At 40.6% G+C, this 17,252-nt stretch overlaps 1 protein-coding gene across 1 annotated transcript in view; it reads right to left on the bottom strand.

The window, feature by feature from the left end:
• Positions 1–17,252, bottom strand: part of XYLT1 (xylosyltransferase 1) — a 155,564-nt gene that overhangs the window by 57,168 nt on the left and 81,144 nt on the right. The gene's annotated exons all lie outside the window — the stretch shown is intronic.

The following is a 17,252-nucleotide window of genomic DNA, read 5'->3' as shown; positions in this document are numbered from 1 at the left end:
GGTATGCTAAGTGATAGTAACATTTGAATAATAAATAACACCTCACTATTTTAGCTACATTTTAATATACAGACGGGTCAAAACACAGGAGAAAAAGACAGATGTAAATTCTTGCACAGGCCACACACTGCAAAAATTGCTCATTAACATGGAAAATGTTCAAGAGGGAAATATGCAGAGTTTTAGAAAAAACAAGCAGAAATGACAGGAAGCACTCAGGATCTAATTGAAATGGAGAATCTGTTCTATGCATGGTGTGTAACAACCTACATGGAGACAGGAAAGGTAAGGCTGGGCTCTCCTTCCTGCCTGGAATGCTTTCCAGAAGCTGCTTCTGATCAAGAGGGATTAGTAAAGATGGCTTAAGAGGAAAATCATCAAGCATTAATCCTCTAAACATTTCATAGCCAACATATCTTTAATACAATCCCTCTAATCCAATTAGGGCGCCTTGAAAATCCTATCTTGAATTCCATACTTTCCTGGGATGGGTTCTGTGTGACTGAACCATCCATTCACAAGGCAGCTGCTGGATGCCTCCCCTGCTCTCCAGTCTGCTCTCTGCCCTTGGCTGCCAGGAACCCCCAACCCTGCCCACCAAGAGGCTGCCCCAGGGCTGCAGGAGCAGCCCCACCCCAGCTCCTCAGGCAGGGTGAGCACTCCTAGAAATGTTAAAAGCCCCCCAGGCAGTAGTAGGTTTTAGATAGGCAACATTTCTTTCATTCATAAACATCAATACACAGATGAGAAACCAAAGACATCATTTTGACTTCCCATTTCACACCTGAATAGCAGTTGCTTAGAGACACCATTGGTGAGAAAAAGTGGACCACAGCCTTAGCAGGTAGATGTGGATTCTGACTTTTTAACGTTGTGGGAAACACAATTCCTAATACAGTGTTTTTGCAAGCAAGGAGCAGATGACTACCCATTCCATCTTAACTGGGTTTGATTTTTTTGAACATGTCATACTCGGGCTGGCTTCCACAAGGATGTATATTCACACTTACATTTATGGCCAAAGACTAGAAAGCAACAGCATAGTCATGTTGCTAAAATGAAGAACTTGCACTCTATTACTCCATCACAGTATAAAATGATCCCATTAACATACCACTAGAGGAAAACAAAGGAAAATGGAATTGCTGGCAAAGGGAAATGTTCAACAAAAATAAAATGAAGCAATTTTTCTGTATTTCACCAGACATTTCGGTTTTGTTGTTAAAAAACCCAAAGTGCAGCAAATGTCATTTTATTGACAAAGTAAGCTACTGGCTGCCACTGCAAGCATCTGGGGAGAATCTGTATGCAGAATACATTCTTGCAATAACACCATCATTTATAAACCAGAGTTATAAATTTTGCTCAGCTTTTAACAAGGCTATGATGCCCTTGGATGTCAAGGAGCTGCTTAAAACAATGCCTTGCAAAGGAAGTCTACTCTGTCTTGCAAGAGAGGAATATCTGTGCAATATTTAAAGTAAATTAAAAAAATCCTGGCCTTTTATTGACAAAAACAATAGTGGACATTATTTATAAAATAATTTTATCTCTGCTCTTAAGAGTCTGTCTCCCCATCCAGACACTCTCCACGTCAGCAGTCGGAGGCACTAAATTTGTCACCAGGCAGTTCCCATTTACTGCAGCTGGGACTGATCCTTCCCTTCCAATGCTGCCACCCCTGTGCTGCCAAGCTTTTAGCAGGACTTTGCCTTCAGGGAGGCCCTGCTTGTGCACAGCTTATCCCACACCACTGAATTTGGGGAATCTGACAGCAGTGAGCATGACGTATTAGCATGAATCTCTAGGAATAACTTAACAGTGCAGCATACTATGAGACAGGGCACTTGTCCAAGTAGTTATGCATTTTAATTAGGTAAAAAAAAATGCCCCCAAGCTCTAGATGTAATTCAGCACCACTGGCTTCCAATATAATTGGGTTTTTTCCTGCCACCTGCTCACTCATACGCAAGTTATCTGACCAGTCCTCTCACAAGGTGAGGTTTACAAAAACAAAAAAACCCAAAACCAAACAGCAAAAACTCCAAAAAAGCAAAAATATTGCATTCAACTGTAACTCACAGTTTCTCCTCCTCCTCCAATAAGACAGGGCCCCAAACTGAACAAATTAATTCACAATCTGGCTTTTGCAGTACAGTAGGACATAAAAGTCATCAACTGGCAGCAAAACTGCTAAGTAAAACTAATTTAGGAGATGAAAACGCGTGAAACACAAGAAGCATCTCACAGATTGTAAAGTGACATGTTTATTTTAAAAAGAGGCCAGGGAAAATAAGAAATATTGGCACAGCATAGTAATTACAACCAAAAGACTCCCTGGCTCTCAGTTGGTTACAGCTTGGCAGCATCTGCAAACTCCTGGGCTGAAGAGCAGGTGCCCTGCAGCCCTCAGACATCGAGCACCTGAGTGCCAGCACCTATAGCAGCACAGGACAGGTTCAGTCAGTTCATCAGTTTTCCCATCCTCTGGAAGAGGAGGGTGAGGAGGTGGAGGGGGGGAGAGAGACAGAAAAAAGTTGCAACAGGTTTGCTGCAAAAAAAGTTATATACTTAATGATCTGCAAGGGTAGGATCAGCAAGAATCCTAATGCTACAGCTCCAGGTACAGAAAGGTACAAAACCACAGCACCAGGGAGTCAGGAACCATTGAGGTCTCAAATTACCCCAGCAGCTGCTGCTGCAAAAACCTCCATGTGGCTCTGGGACTACCAGAAATTCATCCTTCCTATTTTAAAAGCTAACACCACTCCCACCCCCCTAATTATTTTTAATTGTAACAAAGGATAAATGTAACTTTTTAAGGCAAGGAGTTAAAGAGTAGTAGCCACAAAAGTCTTTCCAGTTCAACTGCTGACTTCCTTTCAGTCCATCTCCTGCTATGCAGAAGGAGACATCCATCTGAAATCACTGGAGAATCAACAGTGTAAAGTAAGTATCAAGAGAGATTTAGCAAGTGTGAACCAAATACCGTTCAATTTGCTCATGTTCCAGCTCAGAGCAATTCTTGATCTATATAAATGCAGATTAACTTTGAGCTTCCTTAACAATCCTCCATTTTAGCTAAAAGAATCAAGTACAACTGAGCTGCAATTTCCTTCAAATATAATTTCTTTTCAAATACCTTTATTTTTACACTAAAAGAATGATGAAAAATCTCTACATATTAGCTCTCAAGACGGTATTATTAGAAGGTGAATTTTTTACTCATACACCACTCACTCTGTCCCTTCCTTCTGTGAGACTGACAGGGCAGAACCCATCACCCAGTCACCAATAAAACTGAATAATTCCTGAGGATCCTTCTCCTTGTGCCCCAGAGATACCTCCCTCTGGCAAACAGCTCCCTTCCAATCCGAGCATCTGGGTCCTGCCACACTCATTTAAAGTGCTGGAAGACTGAGTTAATATTCTCAAAAATAGGGGCCAAAGTAGCTTGTTGAGGATGCTTAGAAGAGTTTTCAGTTGCACTTTTAATTTCTGGAATGACTCTTTCTGTAAATTAACTCATTGCTTAAGACAATAAATAGTTACTGTTCAACAAGACAACTTTGACAGAGCTGAAGACAGCATATGAATTACAATGCCTGTTTACTGGCAACCCGTTTACAAGAATAAAATCACTCTCCAAATCCAAAACTCAGCTAGTATGGAAAGGGTTAATGTTACATTAAATCAAGAACTATTTAAAAATAACAATTATTCCTGACACTGTAATTACATTGCCCTTGTGTATAATCCCCAAAGCACAGAGACCTTTTGCCAAAGGTGATTAGAGTGTTAATACGAAACCCAACGTGTGCTCTTTTTAATTACATATGTGCCTGCTGAGAACATACGATGGAGTCCAAAAAGCTAATTCATTGTCAGCATGACAGCAAGAACTAATATTAAATCTTGCACACCAAGTTTTTCAGATTACCAATTACCAGACAAAAATAGGACACACTGCAAATGGGGTAATCAGCATGGAAGTAAGATGCAAACAAAATATTGCTAAATACAGCTCAACTCTGAGCCAGCAGTAGGTACAGGATATCTCCAAATAGTTGATCCTTTCTCTTCAAAACCAGCAGCACCCAGCTGGTCAAACTCCAGCCCTACTTACACCAGGTTTGCACTGACTTTCACCATGCTGATCCTCACCAGCACCATAACCAAGTGGACACATTGTTGTCTACAGACCTCAGTAGTTAGTTTAAGTCCAGGCTTCAATTGCTAATTCTATCCAACCATTTATGAGAGCAGTACAAACCAGATTATGGTGGGCTTTTTTTTCCTTTTTGTACTTAGCCTTAAATTTTCTGCATTTCAAAGATGTTGCTGAGTGTTTCTGTGTATCCTTCCTACAAATCCCTAACAGACTTCTTAGAAATCATAATTTCTTAGAATTTCTTAGAATAGAAAATATTCTGAGTCAGTTTATACCTCTTAACCCACACCAATATGCTAACACACACTTTTATTTACTTTTAATTATGGGCATATTCAAGCACCCGTCAGCATTTTCTAAAGAAAGTGCCTGGAGTACAAGGAGGAGAACCCAGAGTCAATACACACCAGTGAGCTAACCCTGGGGAAATGAGACATAAACACAATTTTGAAGGCAGCAGAGACCCAGCCAATACTTCTAACTGCATCTTTATGTGCCTTTTTGTTGCTTTACTGATGCATTATTAATTAATAAGTACTGAGCCTTCCCAACAGGGCATTTTAAATAACAGCTGAATTTCTTTATGGATGATTATGAACCATAAAAGTATATCTGCATGTTCAAAGCAATAAACATGGCCAGGTAGGGAGCCTGAACTGCTGGGGAAACTGCTCTTTGAAGCTTGAAGTTTTAGGGATGCTAAATGCCTACTGTGTAGTATTATGTAATTTCCAGTCTAGCTTAATCCAATTAATATGAAGAAATGGAGATTTTTTGCATTTTGCCTCAGCATAGGCAAATGCTGTTTGAAAGGGAGATGATGGCATTTCAGAAATGCTGCAGGGTCAGTGAGGTTCACTGCTTTCCCCAAATGAAGCTACACACATTGAGGCCAGCTAACAATTATCATTTTCAGTTCTCGACCTAGATAATGAAAAGAAAAATGTCAAAATGCAATTATTTTAACTCAAGATTTATGCACATGATGAAATAGGTTTCATCAGCTTTGAAATCTTTTATTCATGGGTGATGCAAGGTTTCTACATTCTGCTTGAATTCTGGACATAGGAAGGTCTGAAGGTTTATTTAGCACTTTGCTTTTATAGCTGGCTAGTATTGGCTATAGGTTAAAATAAATTTGTAATACTTGAAGTTGAAAAGCCACTTGGAGTTTGTATTTATCTATAGGATATTTTTTCTATCTCCACCTCAAAAATTAGAAAGCTTCCTTCAATTCAAAACAAAATTCCAGCATCAGTAGTCAACAATATTGCAAACTTTAAGGAAGAAAGGAACCTGCACCTCCTTTTCACTCTTCCCGAGAATGAGAATTCTATTTTTTTGCCTATTGACTGTACTTAAAATTTCTTTCTAGTCTTAAAACTGGTACAAAGACAACAAAAAGGCAGGTTCAGCTGTGCTTGCTGATCCTATTGTCTGCCTTCTAGATAAATAATCAAGGCCCTTGTCATACAACATTTGGTAGATGAGAAAAAAACCCCACAATATCTACACTGTTTTCTGAACAATGAAACACAAAATTATTAATCTGCATTTAGGCAAACTCTTGGCAAAAGAACACATGTGAGAGTGTGTGCAGGGCAGAGCACAAGTGGATCAAGGCTCCTCAGTACATGAGTTGTATGGCCAAGAGTGTCTATGGCCACCTGCATGCACTGAGTCTTACCCAGTAGCTTTGAGGGACAAATCCAAGTGCCATCCTCTGCTTTTATTTCCAGCTCTTCCCAGGTCTCTTCCATAATCTACCATGTACCTTTGATATCCTGAGCACAAATCAAACAGAAGCTTAGACATCTGGAGTAGATACTCGGTATGTTTGGCAAAGTCATTGTGGCCCTTTTGCCCCCTTTGCCTCCTGGAATAAGCCACCCTACAGCCTTCTGGACTGATTTGTGTGTGCCCCCTGAGGACAGTCACTGTGGTAATGTCAACTCACCCTATCCTGGTCAGTCTTGGTGAAAACTTATACTCATCTTTCAAAGCAAACAGAATTTGCTCATTTCCCCAGCAAACTGCTATTATACTTTTTCTTTCTAATACTTCTTTCTGTCTCCTAATCTTAATTCTTCTGCTTTATGGCTCAGTCCTTCTACAGGGATTGATAGCAAACAGAAAGAATAATATCTTTCCTACTTTCAGATATTAAGATGGATCATTATTCCTCCTGATATGTTAGAAGATATTTATCAGTTTGAGTTATGAGGCCCTTCTGACTGTGAAGATTTAAACATCGATTTAATGCCAACTTAAAGACTCCTAAAAGTGTAGGAGATTGCATTAGATAAATAATTTAACAATAAAAGGTATATCAAGGCAGACATTATTGCAACCTTCCACCAATCAATTGCCATTTTCCATGTTTATCCAATTTTCATCTCAAGGCTCTGTACATCAAATTGCCATGACATATACTACACAACTGAAATAACTTCATCATCTAATAAAATTGCACAGCCATTAAAATTCTCCACTATCAAGACAGCTGACATTATGTTAAATATTGGCTTCAGTTCCATAGGGTAATAAATTCTGACCTAAATCCAATCTTTCATGGATAGCTGATTCATAAGGAAAAATTACTTTTTTGTCACTTTACCTTAGGAAATTTACTGTGAAAATGAATAGAGCAACAGACACCCTTTGAAATGTATGATAATTAAAAACACAGCTCCCTTCCTAGCCATCCTAAAACAAAGGAAACAGCTTTGTTTTGGTGCACTAATATCAGACATGCAACAGCTACCAGAGCCAGCACCCCCATGCACTGCCCAGGTCACCAATTGACACCCTGCTCACAAAGCAACAACCAGTGCCCCCCACACACCCTCCTGTAACAAGCTGAAGCTGCAGAGATGAGCAGAGTAAAATGGAGGGGAAACATGACAAAAAACTATTCCTCTAGTTTCTTATGCATCACCAGGTGCAAAGCTGGAGAACCAAGCCCACGGCTGTGTGGATCAGTTTGCTGGAGGTGCAGAGAGCCAGACTACAACTACAGCAGGACAGCTGCTTCCAGCCCCTCCAGCACCAGCAAAATACCAGGGATTTCCAGAGATAGAACAATGGATTCTAGGTACTTAAGTGGCTCCAGAGCAACTTGGTTACCATTTTGTTCCTTAAAGATACTTTTGTTAAAAAGACTCTTTTAGAAGACTGGAAGTTTGTTACTATTTTGTAATAATTTTATTTCCAAGTCTCTTGATAAACTGGATTGAAAATCCACTGAAATACCAAACCAACACCACCACTACACAGCGTTTTTCCTCTGCCTGTACTTGCTATGGAGTTAAGTACCTGTCATCCCTGGTCTGAACACAACATGGATTTCTTGAGGGGTCCCAACAAGCCTGTGACACAGCAAGGAATGAAACTCAAGTTTCCACAATGCCAGTCTAGGGCTCACTTCCCCATTTGTGTTTCTATGGCTGGGTAATGATCTTGTGTAATGGAGCACATTCTGCTGTTAAAGAACAGTCCATCACTCCTTAGTTGGGAGCTAATGACTTCTCTGAATAATCACATCCCCTGTGATGACAACACAATAAATAGACTTTGAAAAATATTTTTTCATCATAGGGACAAAAGAATATTTCCTTCTTTTTTCCTTCTTGATCTAAATGAGACCTCAGCCTGGATGGACTCCAGCATAATTCCCACAGCCATTTCAGGCTTGAACTGGGGCTCTCTAATATTACTATTATTTCTTTCCTAAATTTTTGCAGTCTGCAGAAATAGAAAGCAAACACCAAGAAAAACACAAAAATGACCTTGTCTGCATGCCTGGCAAATTATACATACTGATGGTCACAAATGATTGAGAAAAATGAAAACGTGAGCTTGCATGTTAACTGCAGTCTTTTCTTTGTGAATGATGGGAGCTGGATCTAATGGGATTTCTTATTAAGAAAATCCAGAAGTCGACCATTTTAAATAATTTCCTTTTCTCTGACTAGGTGAAGAATGCCAGAGATGTCAGAAACCTACTTGTATTATTCCCAGTGCAATATATATCAGTTAAACCTCTAGACCCTTTTGCTTTTGTAACTTCATGAGAAGCTTTGGTTTGTCTTCATCTGGCAGAAAACAGTAGAATCATTTACAAAAAGATACCATGTCCATGTAGCCTCAGTCTGCTGTGGCTTGGCAAAGGCAGTGTGTGTTATGTACAAGTCCTAGAAACATCTCATCTCAGCCACACCTCTCATTATCCACTTGCTTCCTCTGGCAAGGTAGGCATCAGAACCAGGCTGGGTTCTGATGGTAGGCATCAGAACCAGCTCTGTCCAGCTTCCACTCCTGTAAGGGGGTCTGTTCCTTACAGTGCCTCTGAATGAGCCACCAAAGAACATGACTCTCAGACAGAGAGAATGACTTTAGGAGACCCTCACACCTGCTCACAGACTAAAGAAATGTAACAGTGAAACTCTTTAAGAGAACCTACATCCATGCAAAGGAGGAAGTACAAATGGGTAAAATACCTATTGCTGGAAACTGTTCTTTTCAAAATCCCTTATCCTCTCTACTCTTCAGTAAATTGCCCAGCCTTAATCACAGCCCAGAAATCAACAGCTAACAGGACACTGGATGGTTCTGTTTAGTTGTGCTACTGTCAAGCTAAACATGATGCAGCACAGTAACACACTGCACAGGCAGACAATTTCAGCTTAAAAGTTGCGTGGTATCAAATACTCTACTGCACAGTAATGTCCATTGGCTAGATGTAAATATTTATTTCCAATTAAAAACCCAGGTGAGCAAGGAGCCAGACTGCTTAAACTGCTATTTACAGCTGGTGACAAACAAGGGTCCATGCTCATCACTGAAGCATTTATCTTTAAACTTTTAATGAGTTACATGAGTGAATCAAGACAGCAACAAAACACTTCATCATTTGTTTCAGCAAGAAAATCTCTACAAAAGAGAAGCAATCACCTTGCAACAAAGAAAATGATACCAGCACTTATATTCTAGCTATATGGAGGACTGCCTTGAACTCCAGTTGAATAATGAGCTTTTTAATGAGATTTACAGAAAAAGATTTTTTCTACAGCTTTTTTTGTGGTTCTCCTTGACAAGACCTACAAGTGTTACAGACCATCATTCCTCAAGGACAACTGGTCATTAAAGTCAGGAAATGCATGCAGAAGGAATTGGCAATATAGTGGGAGATGAGCCATGAGCTTCTTTGAGCTGATCCATGCAAAGCTGACGTGGTATCTTTACAGTCTCATAAAGATTTCGTGTTCAAACTCACAGAACTGGTCCCCAAACCATCAGCAGGACAGCAGTCAGAAGAGTGCCCTCCTCCAAGAGTCTTCATTTGCCATGGTAGTGATTCCTCAGGGAATAAGCCAAGGTAAGGAGAGCAACGTCTAAAAAAAAAGCTTTTCATGAGGGTGCTTTTTATTTTTCCTAAACTCCTGTCATAACTCAAAGGCAAAATCCATACTGCTGTTGATAAACGTGTGAAGTTGAAGTTTTTCCTGAATTTCACTGCCTGTAGAGAACAATACAGACTCCCCAAAACATTGCCAGCATGTAGACACAGTAATGATGAATAGAAAACCTGAACCCAAGCCTGAACTGAGCCTTCATAGGCTTCCCAACAAGCTTAATGTGTACCACCCACTGACAAACTGCACCCACTCTCCTCAGTCTAGAAAAAGCACATTGTTAGGAGGTAGCAGGGCCTTTCTTCAAGCAGCATAACAGAAGGTGGTGTGGCAGGGGAATGCAGCCAATGTTCTACTGGCAGTGCTGCCTGTAGAGGACCATGTTTTATCACAAGAACAACAATATGGAGAAAATATGTTTTTAAAAGGGAACAAGCAATTGAGTCCTGCAGAACTCAAAATTCTATGAATTTTGTAATTTGAAAGAACAAATAATTGCTATTCAAATTATTTCCAACAAACTGTACAGTCTGAGTTAATAGATAATGTTTTTCCTGCAGCATAATTCTGTTTTTTAGTTTAAGCTTCCCCCCATTCTTATAGTGACATCCATGGGAAGAAAACTGATGGGTATGAACCAAAAGCAAGAGATGGTGGTGATGATCCAGCTTCAGCAAGCTCAAGAAGAAAACTGAAAAAGTCTTTTGGTCACCCTAGAGTAGGAAAATGAGGGACTTTTCCCATGGACCTCTCAGTAAAACCCCTCTTTAAAAGCAGTATTTTACAGTAAAACTGTAAATAGCACACTTCAGAGTTTAATGTGCATTAAACTAAGCCCAATGGTGACAGCATTCCTGGGAGCTAGGAGTATTCTGTTCTTCCTTACAAAGGAACTAGATGACACAACTAGATGATATATCTGTGACTTATCACGGATATTAAAATAGTGAGAGGAAGGAATCAGGGCTATTCGCTTCTAACATGCTTTCAAGTTACGAAAGATGAGAATTCATTTGGAAGACTAAATATATATTGAGCAGTTTAGAAATCTTTTCCAAGTTTGCTCAGCTACAGATTCTTATAATTGACTTTTTCTACAGAAGTCATGCCCAGCAATCTCTTTGTGTCCCTGCTGACATTTTCGACATAAGCCAAAAAGTAAATCTGAGAATTGCTGTTGCCAGCTTACAACCAGTACTAACAATGACAGTCTAACAGTTTTATTATGGTTCCAAAGTCTAACTAGAGAAGAACATAACATTGAGACTGATTGTGCACCCTTAACTCAAGTTCAGTTCAGTATTACCATGCATTTACATTGCACAACTGCTTGCTTAGCACTATATCAAAAGAAGATTTAGGTGCCACGTTTCTTCTCTGTCTACTAAAGTCACTGTAATGAGTTAACACCAGTTCAACACAAATTTAATATTTAAAAAAATCACAACTGTGGGCCAGTTTAGCTCAAGTTTTCCTACTACAGAGAGAGGTTGTGTTTGGTGGCTTTGGTTTGTCTTTCTTTTCTCATCCCCCTCCCCATTCATCCCATCGTACCAATAATTTTCTCTAAACATAGATGTATTTGACTCTCCCACACAACACTCTCCACTTGTTTCAGGTCACTAGGAAGCATTTCCATCACTTAAATACTTTTCTTATCTCTACATAGACAGTAAACTTTATCAAAATAGTCTCTGAGCTTCTGTTACCCTTGTGCTTCCTTCTCAGGAGGTTTGCAGTGAGCACACTCAGCCATTATCCTCTCCCACGCTTGCCCATGCTCCCCCTTTAATTCTCCAGAAAATAATATAGTTTTCCAAAACAGAGGCTTGGTGAGAACTAGGGCTGCTGACCACAAATTTTCCACCTCTTCTGCCCTCCGTTCCTCATGTCATGCATTGTTTTCAGCATTTTCTTAAGATGCCATCATTTGTCATGATGATTTTCTGCAAATCTGCTGCCCTGGCCTGCCAGGCACCAACTCTGCAGGCAACAAATCCACAGGTAACCACACAGGTCCTGGGTGGAAAATGTGACCAGGCAGTACCATCATGTGGAAAAAAAAAAACAGAAATATCAGTCTGATTTCATTCTTCCATTTCTAAACTTAAAGATGATCTTGACACAAATTTCTGTATTTAAATTAAAGGACTAACAGACACCCAAAATAGTATTCCCCTCACTGAATTTCTTCTAAAACCAGAACTGAAACTACATGAGACAGCACTGACAGAACCAGTCTGTGCTCTTATTTTGAAGCCTTATTTTGGGAAGCAGATTCCCTAGCTCTGCAACACCACAAGCTCATCCATCCCTGAGAAACATCAGCCTCCTGTCCTCCACACTGCAGCTGTCCCAGAGATGCAGTGAGGTGGTAAAATTATGCTGCCCTGTTCTGGGATGCCACGAAGACTTTGCCAGCAATTCCAGCTTCCTTCAAAGGTGTACACAGATCTTCCTTTTGCAAAGAAACCTGTCCAGTTTCTGATCTGCTTTCATTTGGTCCTCTGCCTCAGAAACAACTCAGCTGTGAGCAGGGGAAAGTGTTTTGGCCTCTCTTACATCAAGGCTGCCTCCTGACTCCCTTTAAATGACCAGAATGCACTGGTCACCCAACAGCCAGGCAGGCAGCCTGTGCTGGGACACCAGCCTGCACACCCAGCCTTCTGACAGGAGCTTCTGTGCACTTTGGACCCTACCACTTACATGCATTTTCATCACATAAATGATATACTCCAGTTCTTGTCCACACAGTGAGGCAGGGTACACCTTCAGCCAAAACAATCAAGTGTCTTTTCAACACTTGCACCCAAATTTACACTAAGCAATTAACTTAGAATCACTGGCAATATATATATTCTTCCTGAGATCTAATTTTTCTCCTTACAGTGCCACAGCTTCACTGATTTTATTAGATTTGGTTCTGCTTTACACATGTAAGGGCAGAGAAGGGACACACCACACATTTCATAAACTCATTTCACCTAAAATTCAAGTACTGAATCTTGAAACGTCCCTTCCTAATGAAACAAGTGCTGGAAACATGGCTTCCAGAACAAAACACAATCTCTGTACATGGTGTAATTACATCTTAGTGGTCTGCAGAATACCAGTGTATGGCTTAAACACTATAAATTGTAAGCAGTTTTGTTCCACAGGATGCTGTTCACTGATAACTACTCAATTAGGGTTATTTTGCAATTAGTCTACTCACAATAAACTTATTGCAACAAGTCATCTGTGGTGCAGCAAATTAAAATGCTGTCTGGGCTGCATATGCAGTGGCTCTTACATGCTCCTTAAACTGGATACAGCTCACCACAGTCATTTTGTCACACTAACAGTTTAAACATACAGAAAAGCAGCAGCAGCCAAAGTAATTAGGAATCCTCAGTTAATGAGGAAAAAAACCCAAACCAAAACAACAAACAAAGCCAGATTGTGGTTTAAGTAATCTTTAAATTAAATCCAGTGAGTCAAAAAATGCATTGCTCAAAACGTGAAAGCAAAGCCAAGCCATACATTGATCTGTCACTGTGCACATACACATGCACACTAAGCAGATGAAATTCTCTATTTGCTTAGTTACACCTCTCAATTTTTAAAAATTATATAGAGGCTGCTCCCATTTTCATGCCTTCAAGAACTGCTCTGCTCCAAACCACACATATTTGGCATCTTAGTGGCTTATCCTCTCCTTTCCTGTAAATCTTACCTCTTTCTGCTGAGTGCTTTGAAGTAACCAGACAAAAAAGTACAGATTGCTATTACCTTTGTGCATCACTCAGTAAACAGAGCTCTGGAGCCCTTTTCTCTTCATTTGAAAACCAAAAGAAGGCTGTGTTTTCTAAAAGGAAATGGAAAAATTTCTTCTCGGTGGCCTTTAAGAAACTGAAAACTCTTGCTTCAGTCTGCCAGAGCAGCATTAGCAGTAAGCAAATAGGGAGAAAGTCTGATCTGCAAAGAACTCTTTCAGTGCTGATGAATGAAGTTGAATGAGGGTAGCTTGATTATTTTTCTACTTCATTTATTAGTTAGGTTCAGCCCATAGGGATGAAGGTAGCAGAAAACCTGTCTGATTTATTAACTAAGAAAAGATAACAGAAGAACCAAGGGGAAATAAATTAGGTTCACTTGAGACCCTCTGCTTTCATAGGGACTTTCTTTTACCATAACTGTATCTAAGAAAACACCTCTCAAAAAACATGGTTGCATACTTTTGGTCTATTTAGGGCCATAGGTCTCAGTTAAATATAAAAGCAATGGGGTAACTAATGATAAGCATTGGGCCAGAGCCTCCCCTGGGGCTATGGCAGCCTAGAAAAGCTGGCCCAGAGAAGGACCAATGCAGATGCCACTTGGCACAGTGCCTGTCGTGACTCCTGGCCAGACTCCCATGAGGTGCCAATGACTCAGGAGAAACCCTGCTGCACATCCAGGAAATGTGCAAGGCCAGGGATTCAGAGCTACCAACAATCCACGTGGAAGTGAAAACAGAGGACTTGAGGGCTGATCCCAGCCAGTGGGTCAGGAGATGGGTTTTTTTCATCACAGTCACCATGGAAAGATGACTGCAAGTACAAGTCACAACTTTCATATGTATGTTGAAATGTGGAGTTGTGTAATCATAACTGCATTCCTGCCCCAAAATCCAGGCAGTCATCTCAGCACTGATGGTTACAGCAGCCATTATAAAGTGTACTCCTGACCACAGTTCCAAGGGATTCTGCTTAAGAAAACATGGCAGAAATCAGGCCACTTATGTTTTGTCAAAGAGGAGTTTATCTAAGGTAGAGAGTGAGGCTTATTTGAGAGCCCAGAACTGTCATTGGAACATCTGCTTCATCCCAGTACCTCTGGAGAAGAGGAGGGCCACGTTCCATGACAGACAGGAAAGGAGGCAGCTGGTCCAGGTCCACCAACAACTTTGTTAAGTAGAAGGAAGTCTGGCACATCAGTGTCTCTAGTTCAGCCTACAGAGGACCAGGCTGGAGATGGCCTCAGCAAACACTGTGTCTGTTCACAGGTTGTTGAGCTCCAGATCATGAGAAGAAATGAACTCTCCAACATTATGTCTCCCCATACCCTCAACCTGCACAGAGATGTATTTGTCCTGTCCTCACCTAACTCTGTGCTGAACCTGGTCTGCATTTCCCCTCAAAGCACACTTATCCAAACTCCAAACATTCCCTTCTGAGTGAACAGGGACTTGCAAGCTGCTTCTTGCTTTGATCTCAGCCATGAGTTTGAGTAAGGCTGCACCTAAAAAGTATTTGACATCAGTCCACTGTTCCACAGCATTTGTACCCTGTTTTCAGGGCTGACTTGCTGGGAAAAGCCAGCTCATGTGCTCTGCAAGTCAGGTAACTGGTGAAATTGCCATGCCTCATTTAGCTGGTTCAGCAGTGTTGTCTTTCAGTGATGTCCTCAGAGGGACTGCAGCCTGTGTCCTCTTGTTCTCCTGGAAATAACACCTGCCATGTCAAACAGGTAGTAAACATGATGTTTTTGGTTTAACAGTCCTTCCTTTTCTACAATGAAGACACCTATATTTGACTTCCTTTGCCTTTCGCCTTTGGAAACAGTAACATACTTAAGAAACAGCCTGTAAGGTCCTGTTTCCATTCAGATAAATGGGATAAGGTCCCTGATAACCATCCAGATGAACACATCACTTAACATTTATGAAAATCCAGCTGGATGGAGTCACGTCCATGATTGATAGCTACACTTAGCAACTTTGTGGTTTTGATCAGCTGAGACAGGATCCAAGGGGATTAAATGCTGGATGACATCTCAATGGAAACCACAGGACTGGGAAAATGTTAATATGTTGGGATAATGGATGAATGTGCTGCTCCAATGCATAAATACTTAACAGCTCTGCTGAAAACAGACAGGAAAACTTTTTTTCAAACCACACTGAAGGGAACAGCACTCACATGCTGAATACATAGACTCAGTGCCTGGACTTTGGCTAACAAGCAGCACACAGCTTTTTTGATGCATAAAGACCTCCTAGGAGCAATCTTAACAATGCAGTGACTTATATCCTCAAAACCTGATGGCCAGTGATTCACAGACATCTCCTAATCAAGTTCAGCTCCCTGAAAGGACCTCTGGAGCTGATGAAGACATCTTTGATGAGGGATGGAGCCAGCACATGAGTGAACAGCACCAGTACTTATGTTCTACAGTGGGGAGGAGATACATTCTATATTCAAAAAAGTGGCAGTAAATGCTTCTCTAAAAAAACTACTTTTAAGGATGGCAGATGTTTCAAACTTCTGAAAAATCACCCTGCATTTTTTGGAGACAGATTACCAGGCAGAGGATGGAATCACAGGTGTGTGCAAAACTGCACTCAGCTTTAGTGTGCAGCCACACAAATAACAATACATCTTCCAGGTCTCTCCAGGATATCACTTGCATATTTGCATATGTGATGAGTTATTTACCCTACACAAAGTATACAGCACTGATGACTTTACTAAGATACCTCCTTCATCCCAAAAAGTGTAGGACAGCATCTGCAAGACCTCCATCAGCTTTCTCACAAAACAGAGCTGACTCTCCTGTCATTAGAGAAGTAGGGGGAAGGATACCAAGGACACAGTTATCACAGTGGATTCCACCAGTGGAACTTCAGGAGTACCTGTGTGGTTTTGCTGAATTCCTACCTCTCTCTACAGTTATTTTATTTTATTTTCCCATCAACTTGTGCTGCCTTTGCTGTCCCTCTCCTTGCTTTCCACTGAGTGCCAAATTTTCTGCCTGCTCCATTAAGTCTTTATCTCCAATGCTTGCCCACCCAGCTTAATGATTTTGAGTATTACCATGATAATAAATTGAGAGAAAACATCAAAAGAGATACGGTAAAATCCAAATTAAGCAAACCAAACCAACCAGTCACAGCTGCACTGGGATGGGAAATGGGGTGCTCACATATTTATTCTGGTAATATGGATCTGTATCAAAAGCCTAATTACAGAGAGATGCTATTGCTTGGAAACATCCTCTGGGACACCTTTTTTCCACTGTCTGTACAGAGTTCAGCCTCCTAATTTAGACAATGACAACAAGGATCCTCCTCCCTCCCCCTGTGAAATCACCCAACAGTAACCACTGTTTTGTGATGGTGGAATTAACAGGTAAGCCATGGGGTTTAGAGGATGTAACTTAATATTCCTAATGAAAGACACTAAACATCACCTATCCACAGCTCACCATGTTCACTGCACCATCTCAAAGCAAGATCTATTCTCATTTGTAAAAGTTCCTCTGCACTTTCCACTGGGACAAAGCCATCAGTATATCCTCACACACAGGTTGAGGTGCCACTAACAGGATGACTGCTGGATAAACAAGTGCTGCTGTGTATAATAATGCTCTTCCTTGATCAATACTTACTTTGATCAATTAATCAATACTAAAAAAAAAAGCAAGAAAAGAAAAAGCACTTTACAGCTAAATGAATGGTGACACATGAAACACTCTCAAAAAGTAGGAAAAGCCCAGCTCACAGCTGCAAGGGGACAGCGAGCTGAGAAACACCTCATGGAGAAACTAAAAGCAACAAATAAAAGCTAGGGCTTAAACCAGCAGAGGTAACTGACTTTATACAACAGTGATTTTGAAAATTACTTTTACTGATTGAAGAGCACTAA

This window comes from Calypte anna, chromosome 14 (genome assembly GCF_003957555.1).
Source record: "Calypte anna isolate BGI_N300 chromosome 14, bCalAnn1_v1.p, whole genome shotgun sequence".
In the NCBI taxonomy this organism is placed as follows: Eukaryota; Metazoa; Chordata; class Aves; order Apodiformes; family Trochilidae; genus Calypte; species Calypte anna.
The sequence above is the reverse complement of the archived record's forward strand: the minus strand, read 5'-3'. Positions and strand labels throughout refer to the sequence as shown.